Raw genomic sequence first — 25,060 nt, forward strand, 5'->3', positions numbered from 1 at the left:
GTGTGGTGTCCGTCTGTGGGGGGGAAGTTACTTGTCTGTACGGTCACTGGAGTCGGCTCTCCCTGGAGACCGCTCCCCTTATCCTCGGCCGACCCTCCCGGTCCGTCTAACAATCAGAAAGCCGTTTCACGGTGCTGTGTTGGCAAGCCCGCTCTTACAACCTCAAGCGGCTGCCATCTTGCTTCACCTGTGTTCCGCCCCCTACTTTGTAACTTCATGTTGTCGATATTGTTGCAACTGTATCACCCACTTTTGTGTCCTTGTCGGAGGGTGCTGGGACGTCCCTTAGAATAGATTCACTAGAGGTTTATGTTCAGTGAAAACTTTGAACTGCTTTCCGAACAGGTATAAATAGAAGTGTCTGCAGCCCCACTTTATGGCCAGGGCCTTCTGCTCTATCTGTGCATAGAAGGCTTTCACTTCAGTCAGTGCCTGACCAGCGAAAACCACTGGGATTCGCTGCCCTTTTCCCAGCTAGTGAACTAAGAAGTCTCCAAGTCCTACTGGGCTAGCATCAACAGTCAGTTCCGGCTGGTTCCTGGGGTCAGAGTGTGCCATGGTGACATCATGGAGTAGGCCATCTTTGACTTGTGTGAAAGCTGTTTTCTGGGGTTCACCACACTCCCACTTGGCATGTATTTTGTTGAGGGTTTGTAGCCGCTCTGTCAGGGTGGCATGTTGTGGGATGAACCGCCTGCAGTAATTAGCCATTCCGACGAAACTTCGGTTGCTGATTTTGGTGCAGGTCATTGGCCGACGGAATCCGTCCATCGGCCTTTCGGGGTGTTTGCTGATGACTTCCGACAAGAAGATATTGCCAAAGAATTCAAATTGCTGTTTGAAGAACCTGCACTTCTCTTTGTTCAGCATGATGCTATGCTTTGAGAACCTTGGTAATGTCACTCTGTTGTGTTGGTGGGGTTCCCTGATTTTGATGACCCCTTGGAGGCCAGACAACACCTCCCACACCTCGGCGACCAAGGATATTTCAGAGTTCAATCTTGTGTATCTCCTCAATCCCAGTGGAGCAGCGAACACTGTTATGTAGCAACTGGAAGGGTTTAGGAGTAGCTTATGATAGACGGAGTTTAGGTCGGTCTTCAAAAACCATTGGGCACTCGTGATGTCCACAATGATGTCATCTATTGTCGGGGTGATGTGGCATGGTTGGGTATCTGCATATCAATATACAGCTGAACTGTCCCTGGCTGCTTGGGGTTTGGCAGCGATCACCATTGGTAGGGCTGGACATCTTTTCAATGACTCAGAGGTTCTCTAGTTTCTCTGGTTCTTCTTCTACCTGTGCCCTGAGGTGGAATGAGACAAGCAAATCTGGAAGTGCTACTGGTTTTATGGTTTCATCAATATGTAGTTTTGCACTGTAGTTTTTGAGGCATCTTAATCCCTTGAAAATGTGCCCGAGTTCTCCCAGTAGCTTCAGTGTTTGGTGGCTGTTGACTGGTCGAGCGAAGGCTAACAAACCCAGTTCTTCCGCGGTTTGGCAGCTGAGTAGGGTACCACCTTCTCCAGTGGTGACACAGAATTTTGTTCGCACCTCCTGTCCCTTGTGTCAGAGATTTTCTTTGAATGTCTTTACCAGTCATAGTGGAATGTGCCTCTATACGCAAAGATCTTTTTCTTGGTGTTCTGTAGTGGAAGTCTATCTCAAGCGCAAGTAAGTAGTTTTATTTATTTAAGTTTACCTATCCTGTCGTCTATTGACTTCCCCCCATCTGGCCCCACCGCTCTTACCTGTGCTGGCCGTGCCTGGCCGTCTCCTTGCTTTTCCCTCATTTTCACTGTGTTCGTCTTACTTTTCCCCTGTTTTTTTGTGCCTTTTTCCTTCTTTCCCCTCTTTAAAAAAAAAGAAAAATAGCAGTTAGCACCTCCAGGCCTTGAGATCCTTAGGGGTGATTTGTGCGCTTTATAAATTCTTGATTGATTGATTGACACACATGGAGTAGTATTACCACCAGGTGGCATCGGGTCCTCTGATCAGTCGTCTTGGCGTGCTGTGAATTTGCACCAATGTTTGACTCGGATCACTCATGCAAGAGGGTGCTCCCCTTGAAAGCTGTGGATTGCCTCAGTTCACGAGCCCCCCGTTTAACTGTACCTTGGTGGAAGGGTGTGTCAGTGATGGGACACACTAACGGGGCCTGAAGCTTCCCGCCTTGGCACACCCGGTCCTTATCGGTGGTGCGGGGTCGGCTCATTTGCCTGCCAGTGCTCTAGTCGGCAATTATATTGATTCGGCAGTGACAGTGTAGGCACACAAGGGGTATGCTGAGCTGAGTGTGGGGGAGCCTCCTTGTCTCCAGTGTCCAGTGCCTGCAGGGCCTAACAGCTGGTGCATGCATGGGTCGCAGGCTCTCACATGCGGAAACAACACACGTTTATCTTGTCTGGACTCTACCCCGAGCACAGGACATCATTTTATTTATACTTGACTTTGCAGTCAGACATAGTTGCTGCTATGGCTGGATGACTCACTACACCAACTGACAACCAACTTGCGTTGATTGAGATCTCTCGCAATAAGATTCTAAGATTGCTAGTAGTAGCAATAGCAGTAGGAGCAAAGGAACTTGTCTGAATACAAAGAAAACATCTCAAAAACACCACAGAGATCATTTGCCTCCCAAGAATATTGATAAGTATTTGGGAGTCAAGTTTGACACAGAACTCCCTTTTCATCCCCAAATTCCGTCAGTCATAGGATTATTTTCCCTCCTCTGCTGTTTGACGAATGTATTTTCTTTTTTTGGCAATGGAGACACAGAAAACATTGTTACATGGCTTGATCACTGCTAGGCTGGACTACGCAAGCATGCTCGATGTGACTTCTGAAGTATCTGAAGGATCAATTTCAAATTGTTCAAAATGCAGTAGCAAGATTGTTCTTAAAGATAACATGACAGCAGTCAATATAGAAACAGCTGATACAGCTACATTCTCTGCCAATAAAACAAGCATTTGCAATGCAATAGGTCTTGCATTACTGATAGTTCGAGGTATTAGCACTGCAAATAATAATGCAACAGCAATAGCTCATACTTTCAGTAATGGGAGACCTTGTGCCTTGCAAATGCTTGCATAGTGAGCCAGGAACCAGCATTGTATGTCTCAGTGCAGTATTGCAAGCTGCTCCTAGAGGTCCCTAGTGAGCAAGGCACCAGCACTGCATGTCTAGGTGCAGTACTACAAGCTGCTCCTAGAGGCCCCTAGTGAGCAAGGCACCAGCACTGCGTTTCTCAGTGCAGTACCGCAAGCTGCTCCTAGAGGTCCCTAGTGAGCAAGGCACCAGCACTGCATGCCTCGGTGCAGTACCAAAAGCAGCTCCTAGTGGACCCTAGTGAGCAAAGCACCAGCACAGCATGTCTCATTGCAGTACGGCTAGCTGCTCCTAGAGGTCCCTAGTGGGCAAGGCATCATCACTGCGGACCTCTTTTGGTCACATATGGTACTGCACCCTGAAAAAGATATGGTAAATCCACCCTACCCATAATGCATTGCATGCAAGACAGTACTGTGAGTACAATCAAATATGTCCATATATACAATTATTAGCTTTGAAATGCGACAAAAGAATTATTACATTATTTTGGATTAGGTTGTACTCTGTGTGGAGCTGATGTAGGGAATTCATAGATGGTCTCATATAAATGTGAGATGTTCTAGTGAGCAAAGTAACCACTGCCAGCCTAGCTTAGGACCAAGTGTGTGTATTGCCTGAAGCCTTTTAAGAAGATAGTGCCTTGAGGCGGTAATTAAAACCTAGGGAGTAACAACACATGTAACAGGGGTTGTCCTCAGGAGACAAGGTGGACTAAGGAGAGACTGAGAAGCCTATTGACCAATGAAAAGCCACCATTTACAAAGGACAGGGACAGGAGCTAATTAAAAAGATGGGCAGAAAGTGGGCGAAGCTTTATGCACCTATCCTGAATCCAGCATGTCTCAAAGAGACAGCGCAAACGCTGCCTAGGCGAGACCTAAAAAAAATGTGTTTATAGCACTAGCATTGGCCCATAAAGCAAGTTATAGGACTGGGTTTGGATACCTCTGTGATAGGCCAATCCCTCTCATCCTTCCAGAGCATTGCTATTTCTTGATGCCTAGCTCCTGAAGTATCCTAGGATCAGGCTCTCTAAAAGGGATGGAACGTTGCTGCTCTTATGTAGTGGCTGAGGCATGGAATAATATTAGTCTCTCTGCCCTACTTCGCACTGCAGAAGAAACTCACTTCCGGAAGCAGCTGAAAACTTGTCCTAGTTTGATGTTGGCTGTTGTACTCGCTGCCTTCCTCTAAGCACCAAGATGCCCCTTGTGTTAGCGGTTGCGCTTTATAAATTATCTCATTAGTTAATTCATTCATGGAGCTGCATAGCACATTTAGTGTCATCCTCTAGTGAGGGGGGCACTACTAGGCTCAAAATATGCAGGCAGGAAGGTTAAGGTTTTGAACTTTGGAGAATGGGGCATAGCTAGGTTCATTGCCCAAACCCTCCTGCTATCCTAACTAACCCTCTTGCTCTCACCTCTTCAGCCACGGTTATACACCTAATTGTACCAAATGTTAGGGATATTTGGTGCCACCCACATCTTTTGCAGAAAAACATTCCACTCACCTACACAAACATCAGTACAACACTTTATGGCAACTGACAAGTCTAGATCTATGTGTTTTCTCCAATCTGTATTGCATGTTGTACAATAAGAAAGTAACAAGAGAGTACGGATCTTCTACAATAAAAGAAAGTAATCTATGGGAGTGTCCAGAGACCCTCCTGACCCAATCAAGTGAAAGTAGAGTGGCGTGGAGTGCTGGATTTTAGTTGCCCTGACATTGTGTTTCGCAGCTGTGAGAAAGTCTTACAACCTACTCTCCAGCCCTGTATGGGTTTATAGAGGTGTTAGGTTATCAATATGGGAGGCATCACAATGGGGTGTGGGTTTTAAGACCCTCTGCCTGCACTGTACTAGCTGCTGCAAAGTATATTCTCTTTTGTGGTCTTATCAGTTTTCATACAGCATGGTCCATCCCCATCAAAGAAACAGCATGAGTAAATGTGTAGGTGATCGTAGTGAGGTGTGTGTAGCAGTCTCCCCTGGTATAACTGTTATGCAGCCGAACCTGGTATCCGGTATGAGGATAAGCGGAACATAATCGTTGAGATGGCTGGATTAAATTTGGTGACTGCATATAGATATAAAAGAGCAGGGGTAAAATATTGTGGCTAGATGGACAAAGACAGACTCTGATTAGATTAAGTTTTGGAAAATTGAATGGAATTCATAGTTTATCTGTTGGGTCTATGTAATTCGTTATAGCCACTCCACAAACTGAATTGCTTATGGTTATGCTTATACGTATCATCTTTTGAACTATGAGGTTTGTACATAGATCAACCTCTGCAGTGGAGGATTACTCCGCTAAGCTGTCTGACTGCAATTGAAACATAAACTCGTCTTCATCAGAGAAAGTCTCAAATTTGGGAACATTCTTTTGCCTTAGGAATGCACAGGTCAAAGGACCTTCAAAGGGCTTTGTGCTCAGTTCACTCTGTAGCCAAGTCTTCAACGTGGCTGTAACTTGTGCTGTCACTCCGGTGGAAATGATTCCACAAAAATCCAGAACGGTTATAAGCCTGAGTTGCCATTTTGCAGATTTATCTAAAGCAGCCCTGTGAATACCTCTCTCAAGAGCTGGATGCAAGGAAACCCGACTTGGTTTAAAGGTTCTGCATATGAAACTTGGACCATCATCTCTGGAAACCATCCTGCCATCCAATGATGAAACAAGGAGCTGAACTATGCCAACTAAGGAAACTGCCAGGAGGAAAAAGCATGAAGTGGAAACAAAATTCCTTAAATCGCCACAACAGCAGCACACAATGCAGGGAATAGAAGGCAAAGAAAACCGGAATAGGAACATGCAGGAGCATTGAGACACACCAGAAGACAATTTCGATAGATTCATTAGGGGAAAATTACTTGGAAGTAGTAAATGAGTCAAATGAAGTAATTCCTCTTCAGCCTTTTGGTTCAGTGATAGTATATTGTTTATATTATCAATTGAGATCACAGACAAAAACACTGTAGTCTTTATGTATTATTCAGTTTATTTTAGTTTCTTAAAGCACATAAGTCAATGGGACATATCTTTCTCATCTTCTTTTCCAGGTTCAAGTGAGCCGAGGCCACTGTGGAGGAAGTATGTCCCTCATAGGAAGAAGATGAGGCAAAGGTAAGTGCTCACAGGTAATGTTTATTATTCAAAGGTAAAAGGTTTTGTGAGGGAGTGCACCCGGTTATTCAAAACTCCTGTCCCACCATCATGTGAATCACAAAGACTGATAAAGTCCTTGACTCGCGGCCGTGGTATCTATCACCTGGTCAAAGTACGAATTCACACGAGATTCAATAAGCCAAAGAAAAGAAAGAAAAATAAACAATGAGGATTTCGCAACTATGAGGAAATGGCCCAATCGGTTTATGTTTTAAATAAAATAAAAATATTCTATAGTGGAGCGTATGAGTCCCTGTACAGTTGTGCCACACCTGCCCCTTAAACCAGAGTGCCTTCTGTCCTCAGTGTCCTGGTGTCCTCCTGGTCAGAACGTCAGCCAGCCACGTTCCTCCAGGAATGTGGCAATGCGTCTTGCGTTGACGGTGGCCTCACAGCTTTCTCCCGTCTTCCTCAGCAAGCTCGAAGTTCTTCAATGCGATTCGGGCTGTGCTTGTCACAGCTTCTTGAGTCTTGCGGAATGTCTCTCTTCTCGTTGTAGACGGCTCACCTGTCTCCTCTCAGCGTTCTTCAGCTGACTTTTGCCGTTTTACATTGCAGAGTTAAGGCGAATCCCACTCCCTCTCTCAGGCCAAAGTTAGTCAGCGCTGCCTTGCTCTTTGCCCTCCCTGTTTTGCACATAAAACTGGAAGGGTTGCAAAGCTGAAAACCATCTTAGGATTCTGTTGTTGTTTCTTTTATTTCAGTGAAGCCATGGAAGGGGAGCACGATCAGTGTATAGTACTCCATTTAAGAGCAAGGCACTCTTTTTCAATGATAGGGTACACATGTTCTTTAGGGAGTAATATCCTACTGAATATACAAAAGAGGTCTTTCCTGTCCCTCCAGGTCCAGTTGAGACAATACTGCTTCAAAACCCTCAGTACTCAGTAATATAAAGGTCTTGTTGAAATCGGGGGAGGGCAACACAAAAGCTGTGTTGAGGGCAGTGTTCGATTTTTGGAAGGCTTCAAGAACTGTGGGGGAGGGATGTTCAAAAACAGAAGGGGAGAACAAGCTTTCTTAACATATCCGTAGGGGAGCAGACAGTTCAAAGAAGCAAGGAATAAATCTTCGATAATACCCAGAAGTTCTCTTTTAGTAGTTGGCATATGGATTTCAGTTATGGTTTTTATCTGCTCTGTTTGGGGTTCAATAACAACCTCCCCAAGGAGGTAACCCAAGTATTTGACTTTATGATGCACACATTTTGATTTTTTTGCATTAATATGGAGGTTAGCTTATTGTAGCTTGGACAAGACTGAATGTAGGTGTTTAAGTTGTTCTCGCCACGTCTTACTATATACGACTATATTGTCCAAATAAGCAGATGTATACCTTTGATGTTTTAGGAGCAGAATATCAATGGGTCTATGGAAGGTGGTGAGGACACTGTGTAAGCCAAATGGCAAAATGGTAAATTGATATAAACCATCAGATGTAGCAAAGGCAGTCTTTTCTTGATCTGCAGGATTTAAGGGGATCGGCCAATACCCTTTTGTTAAATTGATGGTACTTACGTGGTGAGCCTCTCCCAGTTTTTCAATCAACTCATCTATTCTTGGTAAAGAATATCCATCCAGTTTAGAGACCCTATTTACTGCTCTGAATTGTATACAAAAGCGTAGCCTGCCGTCAGGTTTTTCAACAAGGACAATAGGGGAGCACCAGTCACTCTTGGATGGAACAATGACTCCCATCTCAAGCATTTGTGTAACTTCAGTCTGGAGGGAGAGTCTATGTGCTTCTGGAATTCAATAGGAACAATGTTTTATAACAGCTCCTTCTTGTGTTGGTATGGAATACATGTCCAGATTGGTTTTCCTAGGTAAATCAGAAAAAATATTTGAATAGGATGTTAAGGCCTTGAGAAGGTATTTTCTTTCTTCTTCAGCAAAATGAGTGTTTATATCAGTTTTACCAATATTACTTCCTGTCTTTTCTACAGGCACTACTACTGGGTGAACATTTCGGGGAGGGGGGACTTTTTTTTAAAGGGTTGATATGATAGAGTTGGTGTTTCTTTTGAGAAAGACATATCTGGCAGGTCACTTTTCCTATCTTCTTTGTAATTTTATAGGGACCTTGCCACTCCTTAATTTTTGTGGTGGAAGTAGGCAAAAGAACTAAAGCCCAATCTCCAACTGCAAGCTCTCGCCATTGTTTGCCTTTGTCACAGAACACATCTTGTTTCTGTTGACTGTTTTCTAGGTTTTCATGAGCTAACACTCTCAGTTGCCCTATCCAGGATTTAAGTTGTTTAGCTAAATCTAGATGGGAACTAGCCTCATCTTCGGCATCTCTTTTCAATTCCTCCTTCATTATTTCTAAGAGTGCACGTGGTCATCTCCCAAAAAGTAGTTCGAAAGTAGAGATACCTAAGCAACTCTGGACGTGGCTCCATAACATAAAAACAGCAAGAGGTAGTAGTTGGTCCCTAGTTTTCCCATCACTAGACAACATTTTCTTTAAAGTCAACTTAAGACTCCCAATATATACATCAACGAGACCCCCTGTCTGGGGATGGTACACAGAAGTGGTTAGATGCTTCATATCCAACTGCTTACACACTTGCTTGATTATTTTAGACAAGAAAGGCGTGCCTTCATTGTGAAGATTTCTAGAGAAAATCCCATCCGCAAAATCCCTTCTATATGGTGTTGTGCAATGACTTTAGAGGAAATAACCCTTAAGGCAGAGTTCTTCAATCTGTGGGGCGCGCCCCCCTGGGGGGGGCCGACACCGTCTCAGGGGGGGGCACGCACTCCACCCTAAAATCTCACCTTTGTACTCTACTGATTCAATGAACAAACGGCAGAGTGGAGCTGCAGGGGCCCTAAGAAGAGGTGAAAACCATTAAAGCCTCATTAACAAGAAAAAGGTCTGTTAAAGACCTGTGAAATACTTGGCACAGGGGAAGCTGTCTCATCCAGGCTGCCACACACGGGGTTAAAGGGGGGGGGGCTATCCTGGTTAATTCCTACAGCTGAAATGCTTTAGCTGCAGTGGGAGGCAAGGAGCCCCCTTTGTTAAAACTGAAAGCAACGATTTTATAGCAGAGGAGACTCCTTGACTCACACTGCAGATGAAATACATGTCTGTTACTTGCTTTCAGTTTTAGTAGGGAAGGCTTCCTGCCTCCCACTGCAGCTGAATCATTTCAGCTCTCAGAATTTAACCCAATCCAGGGAGGGACAGCTCTTCCCAGAAAGGCGACAATGTTGCTTTTTAAATTACACTGGCAGTATAGCGCCAACCCAGACACCATTGCACCATAGTGCAAGGGTGTCTGGGTGCAGGGAAAAGATTGTTTATGTACAGGATGGGGACCTTCCGGTACATAAACTATCTTTAAATGCCATCTGTCCCACTTCCATATGTGTGGCTTTATGCAGCACACACAGAAATCACAAAATGTATTTTTTTCTAAACATTACAAATACAAGGCATTTTGCTTTTTCCATGTGTGCTGCACAAGGGAGCACACATGGAGGAAGCAAAAATGAGGAGAAATAATGCATTTCTCCTAGTTTTGTCAGCTTAAGACCAGGTTCTCCCGGTTCTTAATTTTAACGCTGCTTCACTTTTACGCTGCCCTTGTAAATAGGGCGCAACATCAAAATCAGTGCCTGTTGCAGTGGAACGCCCACCGCAACACCCACTGCCCACCCTTTCACGCTAAGCATAGTATGAAAAGGGGCTTTATTTACAAGGCAGCGTTAAGCCAAGTTAAGTGGCTTAACTCTGCCTTGTAAATACGGCAATGCCCCTATCGCCACCACAACGTCGTAAAAAGTGACGGTGTGGTGTCTTTAGGGGCTTGTACATATGCCCCTGAGTATGATGAAACTATGAGTAGCACTATAAAAAAAATTATATGTTTGCCAGAAAGTGGCTATAAAGATGAGGTGCATTGTTGGTGAGTGGTAGTGAGGGAATTCATGGAGAAGGAGGAAATACTCATTGTTTTGAACATTATTTGCCGGATATGGCCCGGGATATGTGGGTAGCGGTCGATTATGTAGTGTACCAGATTCCAGAAATTTCTGTCAGGTGGTGGGGTGGGGCGACATTTAAAAAAATTCAGCTGGGGGGGCTCAACCGTCAAAAGTTTGAAGACCTCTGCCTTAAGGGGATGGCTTCTGGATGCTGTGTATTATAATTAACTATAACTAACACATACTGTAAACCTTTTGTAGAGTGTGGTAAAAGCCATCCCTATCCTATCGAAGGGCTTACCTATTATAGGTAATGGTTGTAAGGGTACTTTGTGAGGTTGGTACAGGTTTTTTCTTTGATATACGATACGTTCTTAACAAAACTGCAAAATGGCCTGACTGATCTTCTCTACCCCAGAATGTCCAGCTAAGAGACATGAGTGTACAAAAAACAACACTTGATCTCGTAACTCAAGAGGAACTAACAATTGGAGGGTATCCCCAGCTTTGCCCTGATGATTTGTATAATGAAATGGGGGTAGACTGGGTTAGGGGAATTCTGAGTGTCTCTGGTGCTTTGCCATGCATGTTGGAGGGTACTATGATTTAGTTGGTCGACCCTAAATCATTTATCTAGGACCCACAATTCGGGTGTCAGAAGATTATTGTGGATAGGGGGATCCCCTTTGACTCTTTGGGTTGAGGATTGATTCCTGTTTGTTTCTACCTGCTTCTCCTGCTTTCTCCTGCCTAAAAGCATACCCAGCAGCGGATCTAGCGCTGCGAGGGAGAGCTTGCGGGAGTCTTGTCAGGCGCCATCGGCCACGCTGAATCGAGGGACACGCCCTTCGAGGCCACGCCCCCTTTTCAACTTGTATAAATAGAGCGCTGACCTAAGAGCGCGCCAGAATACCTTCACCCCTCCTGAGGCACAGCCGGGAGATAGCTTTGCTAATTTGCACATTTCATTTTTAAAATACCTGTAACTCTTGTTTTTAAAACTTGACCAGTACCTGCTTCTCCTGCTTTCTCCTGCCTAAAAGCATCCCCAGCAGCGGATCTAGCGCTGCGAGGGAGAGCTCGCGGGAGTCTTGTCAGGCGCCATCGGCCACGCTGAATCGAGGGACATGCCCCCCTCGAGGCCACGCCCCCTTTTCTACGTGTATAAATAGAGCGCTGACCTACGAGCGCGCCAGAATACCTTCACCCCTCCTGAGGCACAGCCGGGAGATAGCTTTGATTATTTGCACATTTCATTTTTAAAATACCTGTAACTCTTGTTTTTAAAACTTGACCAGTACCTGCTTCTCCTGCTTTCTCCAGCCTAAAAGCATCCCCAGCAGCGGATTTAGCGATGCGAGGGAGAGCTCGCGGGAGTCTTGTCAGGCGCCATCAGCCACGCTGAATCGAGGGACACGCCCCCTCGAGGCCACGCCCCTTTTCTACGTGTATAAATAGAGCGCTGACCTACGAGCGCGCCAGAATACCTTCACCCCTCCTGAGGCACAGCCGGGAGATAGCTTTGCTTATTTGCACATTTCATTTTTAAAATATCTGTAACTCTTCTTTTTGAAACTTGACCAGTACCTGCTTCTCCTGCTTTCTCCTGCCTAAAAGCATCCCCAGCAGCGGATCTAGCGCTGCGAGGGAGAGCTCGCGGGAGTCTTGTCAGGCGCCATCGGCCACGCTGAATCGAGGGAGACGCCCCCCTCGAGGCCACGCCCCCTTTTCTACGTGTATAAATAGAGCGCTGACCTACGAGCGCGCCAGAATACCTTCACCCCTCCTGAGGCACAGCCGGGAGATAGCTTTCCTTATTTGCACATTTCATTTTTAAAATACCTGTAACTCTTGTTTTTAAAACTTGACCAGTACCTGCTTCTCCTGCTTTCTCCTGCCTAAAAGCATCCCCAGCAGCGGATCTAGTGCTGCGAGGGAGAGCTCGCGGGAGTCTTGCAGGCGCCATCGGCTACGCTGAATCGAGGGACATGCCCCCCTCAAGGCCACGCCCCCTTTTCTACGTGTATAAATAGAGCGCTGACCTACGAGCGCACCAGAATACCTTCACCCCTCCTGAGGCACAGCCGGGAGATAGCTTTGCTTATTTGCACATTTCATTTTTAAAATACCTGTAACTCTTGTTTTTAAAACTTGACCAGTACCTGCTTCTCCTGCTTTCTCCTGCCTAAAAGCATCCCCAGCAGCGGATCTAGCGCTGCGAGGGAGAGCTCGCGGGAGTCTTGTCAGGCGCCATCGGCCATGCTGAATCGAGGGACACGCCCCCTCGAGGCCATGCCCCCTTTTCTACGTGTATAAATAGAGCGCTGACCTACGAGCGCGCCAGAATACCTTCACCCCTCCTGAGGCACAGCCGGGAGATAGCTTTCCTTATTTGCACATTTCATTTTTAAAATACCTGTAACTCTTGTTTTTAAAACTTGACCACTACCTGCTTCTCCTGCTTTCTCCTGCCTAAAAGCATCCCCAGCAGCGGATCTAGCGCTGCGAGGGAGAGCTCGCGGGAGTCTTGTCAGGCGCCATCGGCCACGCTGAATCGAGGGACACGCCCCCTCGAGGCCACGCTCCCTTTTCTACGTGTATAAATAGAGCGCTGACCTACGAGCGCGCCAGAATACCTTCACCCCTCCTGAGGCACAGCCGGGAGATAGCTTTGCTTATTCGCACATTTCATTTTTAAAATATTTGTAACTCTTGTTTTTAAAACTTGACCAGTACCTGCTTCTCCTGCTTTCTCCTGCCTAAAAGCATCCCCAGCAGCGGATCTAGCACTGCGAGGGAGAGCTCGCGGGAGTCTTGTCAGGCGCCATCGGCCACGCTGAATCGAGGGACACGCCCCCTCGAGGCCACGCCCCCTTTTCTACGTGTATAAATAGAGCGCTGACCTACGAGCGCGCCAGAATACCTTCACCCCTCCTGAGGCACAGCCGGGAGATAGCTTTGCTTATTTGCACATTTCATTTTTAAAATACCTGTAACTCTTGTTTTTAAAACTTGACCAGTACCTGCTTCTCCTGCTTTCTCCTGCCTAAAAGCATCCCCAGCAGCGGATCTAGCGCTGCGAGGGAGAGCTCGCGGGAGTCTTGTCAGGCGCCATCGGCCACGCTGAATCGAGGGACACGCCCCCTCGAGGCCACACCCCCTTTTCTACGTGTATAAATAGAGCGCTGACCTACGAGCGCGCCAGAATACCTTCACCCCTCCTGAGGCACAGCCGGGAGATAGCTTTCCTTATTTGCACATTTCATTTTTAAAATACCTGTAACTCTTGTTTTTATAACTTGACCAGTACCTGCTTCTCCTGCTTTCTCCTGCCTAAAAGCATCCCCAGCAGCAGATCTAGCACTGCGAGGGAGAGCTCGCGGGAGTCTTGTCAGGCGCCATCGGCCACGCTGAATCGAGGGACACGCCCCCCTTGAGGTCACACCCCCTCCCTGCCCCATAATAATGTGCATGCAGCAGGCGCGACGATTGCGCGCCGAAGGAGCGCATAAGGCAAGCTCTTCTGCGCTCGTCCGCGCCGAGTCCGGGCCTAGGGCCAGTCCTTCTGCATCCCAGTCCTCAGACCCTATTCACTACAGTGCTGAAACCCTCCATAGTCTCAGGGCACCCACCAGCAACTGTAGACGACACAGCTATCAAGCTGACACTCTGCCACCTGCCTGTCCCAAATGCCATAACTCCCTCAAACCCAAAATAATTAGTGAACCGCTACACGACTTCCGCATGTTCTTACTGAACTGCCGCTCTCTCCCCAAACATACGGTTAAAATTGCGCTTTTAATAGAGGAACACACACCAGACATACTGTTCCTAACAGAAACCTGGTTATCACCTGACGCTGAGCCAGCGGTCATAGAAGCCCTCCCACCAGGTTTCCAAATCTCTCGCCAAGACCGGCCTAAAGGGAGAGGAGGAGGCTTGGCGATAATTCATAAAGAACAACTTCACTGCCGAGTGGTTTCCGAAACCATCACGGACTGTGAAAGCCTTACTTTTAACATTGAATTCTCACCTAACAGATGCCTTTCTGGCACTCTTATCTATCGCCCCCGGGCCCCCGAAGCAGTTCCACGTCAGTCTACCTTCAAGCGTGGCTGAACGTCTCAATACCACATCCAACTTCATCCTGCTAGGTGACTTTAATTTTCATTTCGACTCATCTTCAGATCACATAGCCGTGACCTTAGAAGATGATCTAGCAGCTCTGCAACTTTCCCAACGGGTTACTTCTCCCACCCACGTGAAGGGCCATCTGCTGGACCCGGTTTTCAGCAACTGCCCTGGTCTTCTAACCAGTCCACCTATCCCCCTGCCCTGGCTGGATCATTTTTTGATCCCCATCAACTGGACTGCGTCTAAACCCCCTGAACCAACACCTACTACGAGACTCATGAGAGCCTGGTCCCACCTAGCAGTTGATAATTGGACTAGCAAACTTGCTGAGAATCCACCCCTGATTAAAGACAACCCCGGCCTAGCAAACCAGGCCTATGTCAACTGGATCACTCAATCTCTTGACGTTGTTCTTCCCAAAAAGAAAATCACGCTCAAACGGTCCCACAAAACTGCGCTGTGGTACACGGAGACTCTTAGAGACAAGAAACGACTCTGTAGGAAATCGGAAAGACGTTGGCGATCCGATTACTCTACAGACAATAAAACCCTCTATCGAGAAGCCATCAGTGAATATAAAACTCTGATAAAAGCGGCTCAGGCCTCATACTTCTCTGAGGAAATTTTGATTGCTAAATCTAAACCCAAGGAAATTTTCCAAATCATTAAAAAACTAACTAAACAGCCCCCTAGCCTGCAGGCGGACAAGTCCACCACCCACTGCAATAATGTCGCCGAATTTTTTCATCAGAATATAAGCTCTATCTACTCTGCCTTTCCCCCCGAAAAACCCCACTCCCTTAGCCCCTTCTCTCTATCCCGCAGCCCCCCCCTCCAGTCAACATTTACCCACGCTGACTCACTTCCTTCCTTTGGATCTCGCTACTCTTGAACCCTTAGCACGGAAAGTAAAATCCGGATCCCCTGATGACCCTGCCCCACCAGACATAATAATGGCAGCTTTGCAGACCACCCTGCCTATTATAAGGGAGGTTTAAAATGCCTCCGTCTCTTCTGATACGGTCCCGACCGTATGGAAGCAGGCTATGGTCAGAGCCTTATTGAAAAAGCCTAATTTGGACTCTACTGACCTGAGTAACTACCGCCCCATATCCCTGCTCCCATGGGCAAGCAAGATCCTGGAGAAATATATAAACCAACAACTAATAAACTTCCTGGAAGATCACCACCTACTGGACCCCACCCAGACGGGCTTTAGACCAAAACATGGGACCGAGACCGCCCTCCTCATGGTTACCGAGGAAGCCAGAAAAATCCTGGATCAAGGAGGATCAGTGGCAATGATCCTCCTTGATCTCAGCGCGGCCTTCGATACGGTCAGCCATGACACTCTGCTGTACCTTATGTCCCAGGTCGGGATTAAGGACAAAGCCTGGTCTAGGTTCCAGTCCTTCTCAGAGGACAGATCCTTCCGTGTGTTCGAAGGCGAGTCAGTGTCCACCAGCAGACCTTTGAAATGCGGAGTACCCCAGGGCTCCTCTCTAAGCCCTGCACTTTTTAACCTGTACATGAGGCCACTGGCTGATGTCGTCCGCCCATTTGGGATTAAGATCATCTCCTATGCGGACGACACGCAGCTGGTGGTCTCCCTGACGCAGGAGGCCAATCCACCTGCACGGGCGGGCTTATAGAGTGCCTGGAGGAAGTGAAGACCTGGATGTCCCTATCGTCCTTAAAATTGAATGGGGACAAAACCAAGCTTATGCTCCTAGGCCCCCCGGATCTCAGGCTCCCGCTTCCCTGTGGCCGCCCAGTTTGGGTTCCCCCCAATTCCCAAAAACAGTATCAAGAGTCTCGGAGTCTGGCTGGACAGATCTCTGTCCTTTAATGTACAAGCCACAAAACTCTCAGCCACATGCTTTGGCATCATGAGGATGCTAAAGAAAATTCTCCCTCTCCTCCCCCTGGAAGCCAAACAAGCAGCCGTACAAGGTCTAATTCAGTCACGCCTTGATTTTAATAATGTACTCTATCTTGGTGCTCCTGAATCCACTCTGAGAAGGCTTCAGATAGTCCAGAACTGCGCAGCACGCATTTTATTCGACCTCCCCCGCAGACAGTCAGTGAGGGCCGGACTGGCAACCCTTCACTGGCTACCGGTGCGCCAGAGAGTTATGTTTAAAGCTATGTGCATAGCACACAGGCCTTCTGGAACACTGGCCCCAGGATTATGCGGGACCTAATTACTCACTACACGCCCAACAGAAGCCTACGCTCTAGTCAGACTTTCCTTGCAATGGCTCCCAGAATTAAAAGATCCAGATCCGGAGGTAGGACGTTTTCTTATAATGCTGCCAGGGCCTGGAACGCCATTCCGTTGCATCTCAGAGCCAACCCCAACCTCACGGCCTTCCGCAAACAGCTGAAAACCTTTCTATTTCATCCAGTCTAATTAACCCCTATTCTCTCCCCTCCTGGGCCACTGTGCAGATCCATTGTATTCCCAGCGCTTGGACGCCTCCGGGCAGCAATTCGCGCTCTACAAATGCACATCCAATCCAATCCAATTTTCAAGCAATAGCTAAAAAAATAAGGATTGTCTGTATCAAGAATGATTTTTTCTGCTAAATAAGGGAGGACCCCCAACTTCAACCATACTTTCTTGTCCTGAAGCGTTAGTAAGGTTTAACGGTGCTAGTGGATATATTTTAGTGTCCCCACGCTCTTAACATATCCTTACTCTTTCATTTGGGACTATTTGAGAGGGATGTACTTACTCACTTTTAACTAATGACTGTCTGCACCCTGAGTCTAGTATAGTAGTAACAGGTATGTCATTAAGCTTTAAACTCATGTAGTATATGAGCCGAGTTCCTTGAACATAAAGTACTGCTCGGGTTACGTAGCTGACATCAATGGGCTCTACTTCCCCTTTTTCCTTTCTCTTCTTATGCCCCCTATTCTCACATTCATAAAAACTGAAGTCCAGTATTTACAATGGGTTCTGGTTTCCCCAATTTAATCTTGGGGGTGTTCTATGGTTGTTTGTTCTGTTTTCTTTCCCACTTACGGTTAGAAGATGGCAAAGGCTTAATTGTCCTCTCAAAGTCCGTGGTAGCTCCTCAGGACTGAGCACGCGTGAATGTAGTCTCCATCTCTACAGCGTGGTCTGAGGTTAGTCCTGCATGCTGTCATATCCACTACTCTATGGTGCTCCTCTCTCTTTTAAATTTTAATCTGTGAGTTTCATTGTCTACACCGAAGCGGTCTAGGATGGCTTTCTTCATTTCAACATAGGTGGATGTGCTATCCCTATTATCGTTTTGATATGCGGCTTGTGCTTCTTCAGTTAATAATGGTGCAAGATAGAAAAACCACTGAACCTCTGGCCAAGCACTGTCTCGAGCAGCCAATACGATATTTAGAAATACGGCCCCTGGGTCTTCCCCAGAAATATACTTTTGTAGGGGAACATTAGCACCAAGTAGAGCAAGATTCCATCCTTGACCCCTTCCAGCAACCATTTGGGTTTGTCCTTCCGTCATTTTGGTCATGTTCTCCCCTTGGGAACAGATGGCATTAGCAAAGACTATTCTATCTATTTCACCCCATTTCATGTGTTTCTTCAGGGCCCATTCCAGTGTGTGCTCCCCCTTCTGTAGTTGATACACAATATGCTCTATCTTCTTTCAGGTTGCCTTATGCCTGCCTTCTCCACCACGAGCCAACTTTTTGATTAAGTGATAGTATATTGTTAATATTATCTTTTGAGATCACAGACAAAAACACTGTAGTCTTTATGGAGGAGGAGGGGCAGCAAGATGGATGCTTCGTAGTGCAGCTCTGCCTTCTGTGCGACATTAACCGCCCTAAATCCTGACAAGTGCTGCTCATCTGCGCATAATATTTCCAGTAAGGAGCATCGGAAAGCGGCCCGAATGCTATGAGATTGCCGATACTCTCAGCAAGCGACTGGAAGACTGATATCGGTGCCTGAAGCGGGAGACAGAGGGTCATGGAAATTCATCAAGATGGCGGCCGCCGGGGAGAACAGTGTTGCCGGTGCACAGATCTGAGCGGTGTGACATATCGCGCTTGGGACTGGTGTTGCATCGGCCGCTAGCGTAATCCTGAAGCCTGGAGCTTACCTTGTGCTTGCTGGTGGTAAACCTTTTGGCCTGCGGACCGAAACCTGTGAAGAAGCGACAAGATGGCGACTGCTGGGAACGAGTTCTGGTGCGGAGACTGCTGGGTGGATGTGGCTGTGAGCGGGACAGACTAGAATTTCAGTACAATTCCCAAGAACTACTGGGGATGCGCACCCATAGCATGGATTGCTGTAAACCCAACATGGCGTGCGATAATATAAGGAGAAGCTGCAGATTCTTTCCATTTACCCTCGGTGGTGGTGGGGAGGACGAGGAAACAACCAGTGAAATTAAGTGTTGTCTGATAAACTGCCGGTCCCTGGGGAAACATAGACTGGAGGTCTATGACCTTTTGGTTGATGACCAAATTGATATCCTGTTTCTTACAGAAACCTGGCTGGATGAGGAGTTGGCCCTGGATATTATAGAAGCAGTTCCTAAGGGCTATGCAAAGAGCCATTTGGATAGGAGAGGGAGCAGGGGGGGCGGCATCGCAATTATCCATAAACACTGTTTCCACTGTACGCTGGAATATATCAGCCTGGTGGAGTGTGAGGCGGGGTTCTTTACACTTGAGGTGGACCAAAATGACATTATGAAGGGGGTCCTAATTTATAGACCACTGGGTCATGCTAAAGATTTTGTGTCCAGTATACTGGACTATCTAGGGCAACCCGCCTTACGCTATGAGAAATTCATAGTGCTCGGGGACCTGAACCTGCACCTTAAGGATAGGACCTGCCCCATTGCTAGTGAGTTCTGCCAGGAAATGGCCACTTTTCAACTGGAACTCAGATCTACTGTCCCCACTCATATTAAAGGACATCTCTTGTACCCTTTGTTTACGTACTGGGAGGATATTGGGGTCCTTACCCCCCTCCCTGTTATATTGACGGACCACTACCTGATGCCATTTACGATCAGACGTCTGATGACCAAGAGACCGATTCTTAGCAGCAAGATAGCGGTCTATAGGAGGTGGGGGGTCTTCTCGCAGGGGATTTTTAATAAGGCCTTGGGCAGGATGGCCGGCCGGGGGGTAGTGATGCGGAATCAGCCTGTAAAATCTTAGATAGACGCATCACAGAGGCCCTGGACTGCACGGCCCCATGGGCTAAGAAAAAACAGTTTAGAACCCAGAAATCAGCCCCATGGTATTCAGAACCCCTGAGAGTAGCTAAAGCGGGATGTAAACGGTGGGAAAGGATCTGGAGGGCAGACTATTCAGAGCAGGGGAAGAGCTCTATAGAAATGAGCTAAGAAATTACCACAAATTAGTCAGAAAGGCCAAGGCGGACTACTTTCTAGAGAAGATCGATTCAGCCAGTAGCTCTACCCGGGAGCTCTTCAAGGTTTACAAGGAGTTAACCTCCATTACCAGCCTTGCCGCTCCAGTTGAGGGCTCAGTGGGGCTCTGTAATAAGATAGCCAAATTTGATCCCGGAAGCGGCTAGGGGAAGGAGATGGGGCTGAAAGATGGAGAACCTGCAGTGGAAGGAGGGGGGCTGACGAAATTCTCTGTACCCCCCCCCCGGAAAACTGATTAAAATATGTAGCAGTATTAAGTCTGGATCCCCTAGGGACCCGGCTCCTCCGAAAAGGTTAAAAGGGAGTTTGGAATGTATGGAGCCTTTTATAAGGCACCTGGTAGCGACTTCCTTTGATACCTGTTGCATCCCAGGATGCTGGAAGGAAGCCGTGGTCTTGCCACTCCCGAAGAAACCGAATCTGGAGTTGAGCGCTTAGACAACTTACGCCCTAGCTCCCTCTTGCCATACTTCGCAAAGGTGGCCGAAAAAGTGGTGAACATACAACTGACGGCACACATTGAAGAACATGACCTTCTCCACCCGACTCAGTCCGGCTTTCGAGCCAGATATTCGACTAAATCAGCTCTGCTTTTGCCACGGAGTCCATCAGGCAATACGGTGGCCTTAATCCTGTTGGATTTAAGTGCCGCCTTTGACACTGTAGCCCATCACACCCTGGTGCAGTGTCTGAGGAAAGCTGGGGTGTCTGGGAATGCCTTGGACTGGTTAAAATCTTTTCTGTCGGGCGTTGCTTTCAGGTGAGACATGGTGAACACTACTCCAGGGTCATCAAATTGAACCAGGGAGTTCCGCAGGGATCGACCCTGAGCCCTACCCTGTTTAATATCTATGTTGCTCCTGTGGCGGAGATTGCGGAGGGGTTTGGGATCAGGGTCGTATCCTATGCCGATGATACACAGCTGGTGGTCTCCCTAACCCAGGCACCGGAGCCGGCTGCCTTCAGCTTCAGGGCATGCATGCAAGAATTGGCGGCATGGATGGCTGATAACTGCCTGAGGCTGAATGGCGATAAGACGGAGGTGCTGGTGGTGGGGCGGGCCCCAGGTGTGTGGTCGTCGACATGGTGGCCCCAAGATCTGTGGGTGACACCTACGCCATGTGCTCAGGCAAAAAACTTGGGAGTCTGGTTGGAATCTAGACTCTCTTTCGACTACCAAACCAGGCGGGTGGCAGGGACTTGCTTCGGGATTCTGAAGGTCCTGCGAAAAACCTTGGACCTATTACCTATGGCGGCTAGGAAGACGTTGGTCCATGCGCTGGTGACATCGCGCCTAGATTATGGCAACATTCTGTATCTAGGCGCACCAGCCAGATGCCTGCTACGTTTGCAGGGAGTGTAGAACTCAGCCGCCCGCCTCATTTTGAGGCGTCCGAGATGTTCTTCTGCCAGAGCAGCACGAGCGGTGCTTCACTGGATCCCGATTAGAGAAAGAGTCACCTTTAAAGCACTTTGGGCCAGATGTAGGTAGCCCAATACCGATCGGAAATGGCCGAAAATACCGATTTTCGACCGTTTCCGACCGGTATTGGGCTATGGAGATGTAGGGCCCTTGAAAACATACAGAATCGGTAATTTTACCGATTCAGTAAATATACCGAGCGGTAAAATTACCGATTCTGTATGTTTCCAATGTAGGTAGCACTTTTAACACTGCTACAGGGCTTTCAGTATTCGGTATGTACCATGCAATACAATTGCATGGTAAATAATGAATTCTTGTGTACATGCACATCTGTGCATGTAAACCTGTGCCATGTGGCACACAGACATGCCCTTAGGGCATGTCTGTGTGCCACATGGCACACAAGCCAGAAACAGGGGTGCAACAGGGTGTCAAAGTGACACCCTGTCCCCCTTGGCAATTCGGTATTTTTACAGATTCGGTAAATACCCAATCGGTATTGCTATTGAATCCTATGGGCTTCAAGGCCCATAGGATTCAATAGCAAATACCGATTCGGTATTTACTGAATCGGTAAATACCGAATCTTACCGAATCGGTATTTTTTACCGATTTTTTACCTACATAGGTTTTACCGATTCTTAAATACCGAATCAGGAACATTCGGTATTTAAGAATCGGTAAAACCTATTTACCTACATCTAGCCCTTGGTATCTGTCACAGTATTCTGCAGAGGAAAGCCCCTCTGTACCTAGCTGATCTTGTGAGCCCGTACATTCCTTCACGTCAGTTGAGATCAGGGGGGGTAGGCCTGGTATGTGTTCCTGCTACTAAAAAGGCCAGGATGGGCGGTCGGTCCTTCCGTCTACTGGCGGCTAAACAATGGAATGCCCTCCCGATGGAACTCCGGATGGAGTCCCAGGAGAGATGCTTTAGGGAAAAACAAAACATTCCTCTTTCCAAAAGGTTAGGTGGCTTATCACTTGGGTCTTGCTCTCCGGTTGACTTTACCGCAGTGCGGGGTTACACTGGCATTAGTGTAACCATTGCACTTTATAAATGGACATATTATTATTATTATTATAGAAGCGGCGAGAGACATACCTTGTGTTCACAATGGGAAAACCGGACAAGCAGCAGTCGCGCCTCACCTTTGAGGTACGAAAATCATTGAGGTCCCATCTTACTCGGCAACCTAAAGACAGCCCCAGCTCCTTCTCTGTATTGCTCCCCCTCCCTCATTCCTTTTTTCCTCTGCTCCCTAGTTGGAACATGTTCCTCCAATACTTGACTATGCAACTGTAGCCCATGTTTTTGTTTTTTGAAAAAACAATTTTTATTTGTTTCAGTACACATTACATACAGACATTTGGCATGGGTGAATTTCAAGGTTGCAATCATCCAATAGTATTCGTATAGTGAAAACATTCTTCTCTTAACTCCTTTTTCTATAAACATTATCATTAGTACATACCCTCCCCTCCCTCCAGGTCTCTCATTCCACTTCAGAGTCACTATCTGAGCTACCATTGTCCGATTCGGTAACAGGGTCACAGATATCCCCTCTGTATGTGTTCCAGTTAGCCCATACTCCTGTCCATTTGCGAGGGCATTTCCTGTTTTTATATACAGCTCTTTCTGTAATCATGGTCGTATCCATGTCTCTGCACCAGGCATCCAAGGAAGGAGACTCCGCCGCCCCCCATGTTTGAGCCACATTTCTTTTGGCCACCATGAGGCCCAGCGTCACCCAGGTCTGCCCATAGCAAGACAAGTCATTTGGGGCCAGATGTAGGAGCCCAAATACCGGTCAGTAACGGCCGAATTCAGCCGTTACCGACCTGTATTTGGTGATTGGGATGTAGGGGCATCATTTTACAGATTCAGTAAATTTACTGAATAGGTAAATTTACTGATTCTGTAAAATACCGAATCGGTAATTTTACCGATTCGGTAAAACCCAGATGTAGGTGGGACTCTTCTGAGTCCTAAAGGCCTTTCAGATTCGGTATTTTACCACCCAATCCAATTGGGTGGTAAAATACCGAATCCTGGTGTGCATGCACATGTGTGCATGCACATCTGTGCAATGTATCACACAGACATGCCCTTAGGGCATGTCTGTGTGCCACATGGCACACAAGTCCGGAATTGGGGTGCTAGAGGGTGTCAAAGTAACACCCCCTGCACCCTTGCAGGATTCGGTATTTACCGATTCGGTAAATACCGAATCGGTATTGGCCCATAGGAATCAATGGGCAATACCGATTCAGTATTTATCGATTCGGTAAATACCGAATCCTACCGATTCGGTAATTCTCAATTTGGAATTACCTAAATCTCCCCCCTTCATATTTACCGACTCTTAAATACCGAATCGGTAAAATTCGGTATTTAAGAGTCGATAAATATAAATTACCTACATCTGGCCCTTGGTTCCCAGATGTTGAGGAGGCACCTTCGCGGCTCAGGCAGCAGGGAGACATTTAGTGTTTGAGATATTGTGCGCAGGATCTGGCGCCAATATTCCGCTAGCCGAGGGCATTCCCAAATTGTGTGAAAAAAAGTTCCCTCATGTCCACAGCCTCGTAGGCAATATGGATGCACCGCCCTACCTATTCTGTGAAGTGTGGTTCTGGTGAGGTATGCTCTATGTAAAATTTTAAATTGTATCAGTCGGAGCTTGGCTGATATTCCCACCTCTTTAGGAGAGGCGAGCGCCATCTGCCATTCTATCTCATCCAAAGCCTCGATGTCCGTTGTCCATTTCTCTTTAAGTGTCGCTGTGGGATCAGACATATTGTTTATTAGTTTGCGATATGTGAGGGACGTGGCTCGTTTAGGCATAAAGTCCGTGAGGAGTCTATCTTCTAATGGAGATGCCTCCGGCAAATTCTCGGTCTGTGGAAGAGCTGTTAGGAGTGCGTGTCTAATTTGTATATAACGATATGTTTCCGTTGGTGCAAGTTCATATCTTTGTCTAAGCTGGTCGAATGGGATAATCGCCCCTTTGTCCCATAAGTCCCCAACTGTGGAGATACCTATGTTATCCCAGCGACCGAATCCCTTGCTGTTTCTGAGATTCCCCAGCTGTTTCGTATCCCACAGAGGTGTGAGTTTGGTTATAACCCCCTTCCATCCTAGTTGTGCCTGAGCTGTATACCACAGCATAACAGTATGCTTGGTCGGGCCCGCTAGTGTCAATGCACGCTGCCTGTTATATAGGGCCGCTAACATCTTGTCAGAGCCTAGTTGTGCCCGATCTGCCATATATGCTGGGTCTAGCCCATGTTTTTGATTCTATTCTGCTTTTCTGAATACTGAGACCTGAGCAACATGGCTGATGCCTGGTGGAGTTGCTAGACAGCTATAGAGGAGATTGGCTCGGGTATCCCCCTCGACCATCACCTACCCAGCCGGACATTGGGTACAATTTTCATCTCCCTGCTATGGCTCCTTCCTCCCCTTTCCTTCGTCTCTCTTTGCCTTATCTCCCGCCTACCGTTCTTTCTCACTCCCTTAACCTTCTGCTCTCCACTTCACTCATCTTCTATGCTCTTTAAATGTTTCTAGCAACAGATGTAACTTGTAACTGATGTAACTTTGTAATACTGTGGAACCTCATGTAAAGCACTCTGATACCTCCGGGTCTAGTCAGCGCTATATAAAACTCAAATAAATAAATAAATGTATTATTCCGTTTATTTTAGTTTTGTAAAGCACATAAGTCAAGAGGACGTATCTCCTTCTCATCTTCTTTTCCAGGTTCAAGTGACCCGAGGCCACTGTGGAGGAAGTATGCCCCACAGAGGAAGAAGATAAGGTAAAGGTAAGTGCTCACAGGTAATGATTATC

At 47.1% G+C, this 25,060-nt stretch overlaps 1 protein-coding gene across 1 annotated transcript in view; it reads left to right on the forward strand.

The window, feature by feature from the left end:
- The window catches only part of C5H9orf43 (chromosome 5 C9orf43 homolog), a 204,356-nt gene that overhangs the window by 38,170 nt on the left and 141,126 nt on the right, over positions 1-25,060 (forward strand). Inside the window, exons 2-3 of the mRNA XM_086920032.1 lie at positions 6,187-6,250; positions 24,971-25,034. The gene's annotated coding sequence lies outside the window, so the exon portion shown is untranslated. The remainder of the gene's footprint in view (positions 1-6,186; positions 6,251-24,970; positions 25,035-25,060) is intronic.

This window comes from Lissotriton vulgaris, chromosome 5 (genome assembly GCF_964263255.1).
Source record: "Lissotriton vulgaris chromosome 5, aLisVul1.2, whole genome shotgun sequence".
Taxonomy (NCBI): domain Eukaryota; kingdom Metazoa; phylum Chordata; class Amphibia; order Caudata; family Salamandridae; genus Lissotriton; species Lissotriton vulgaris.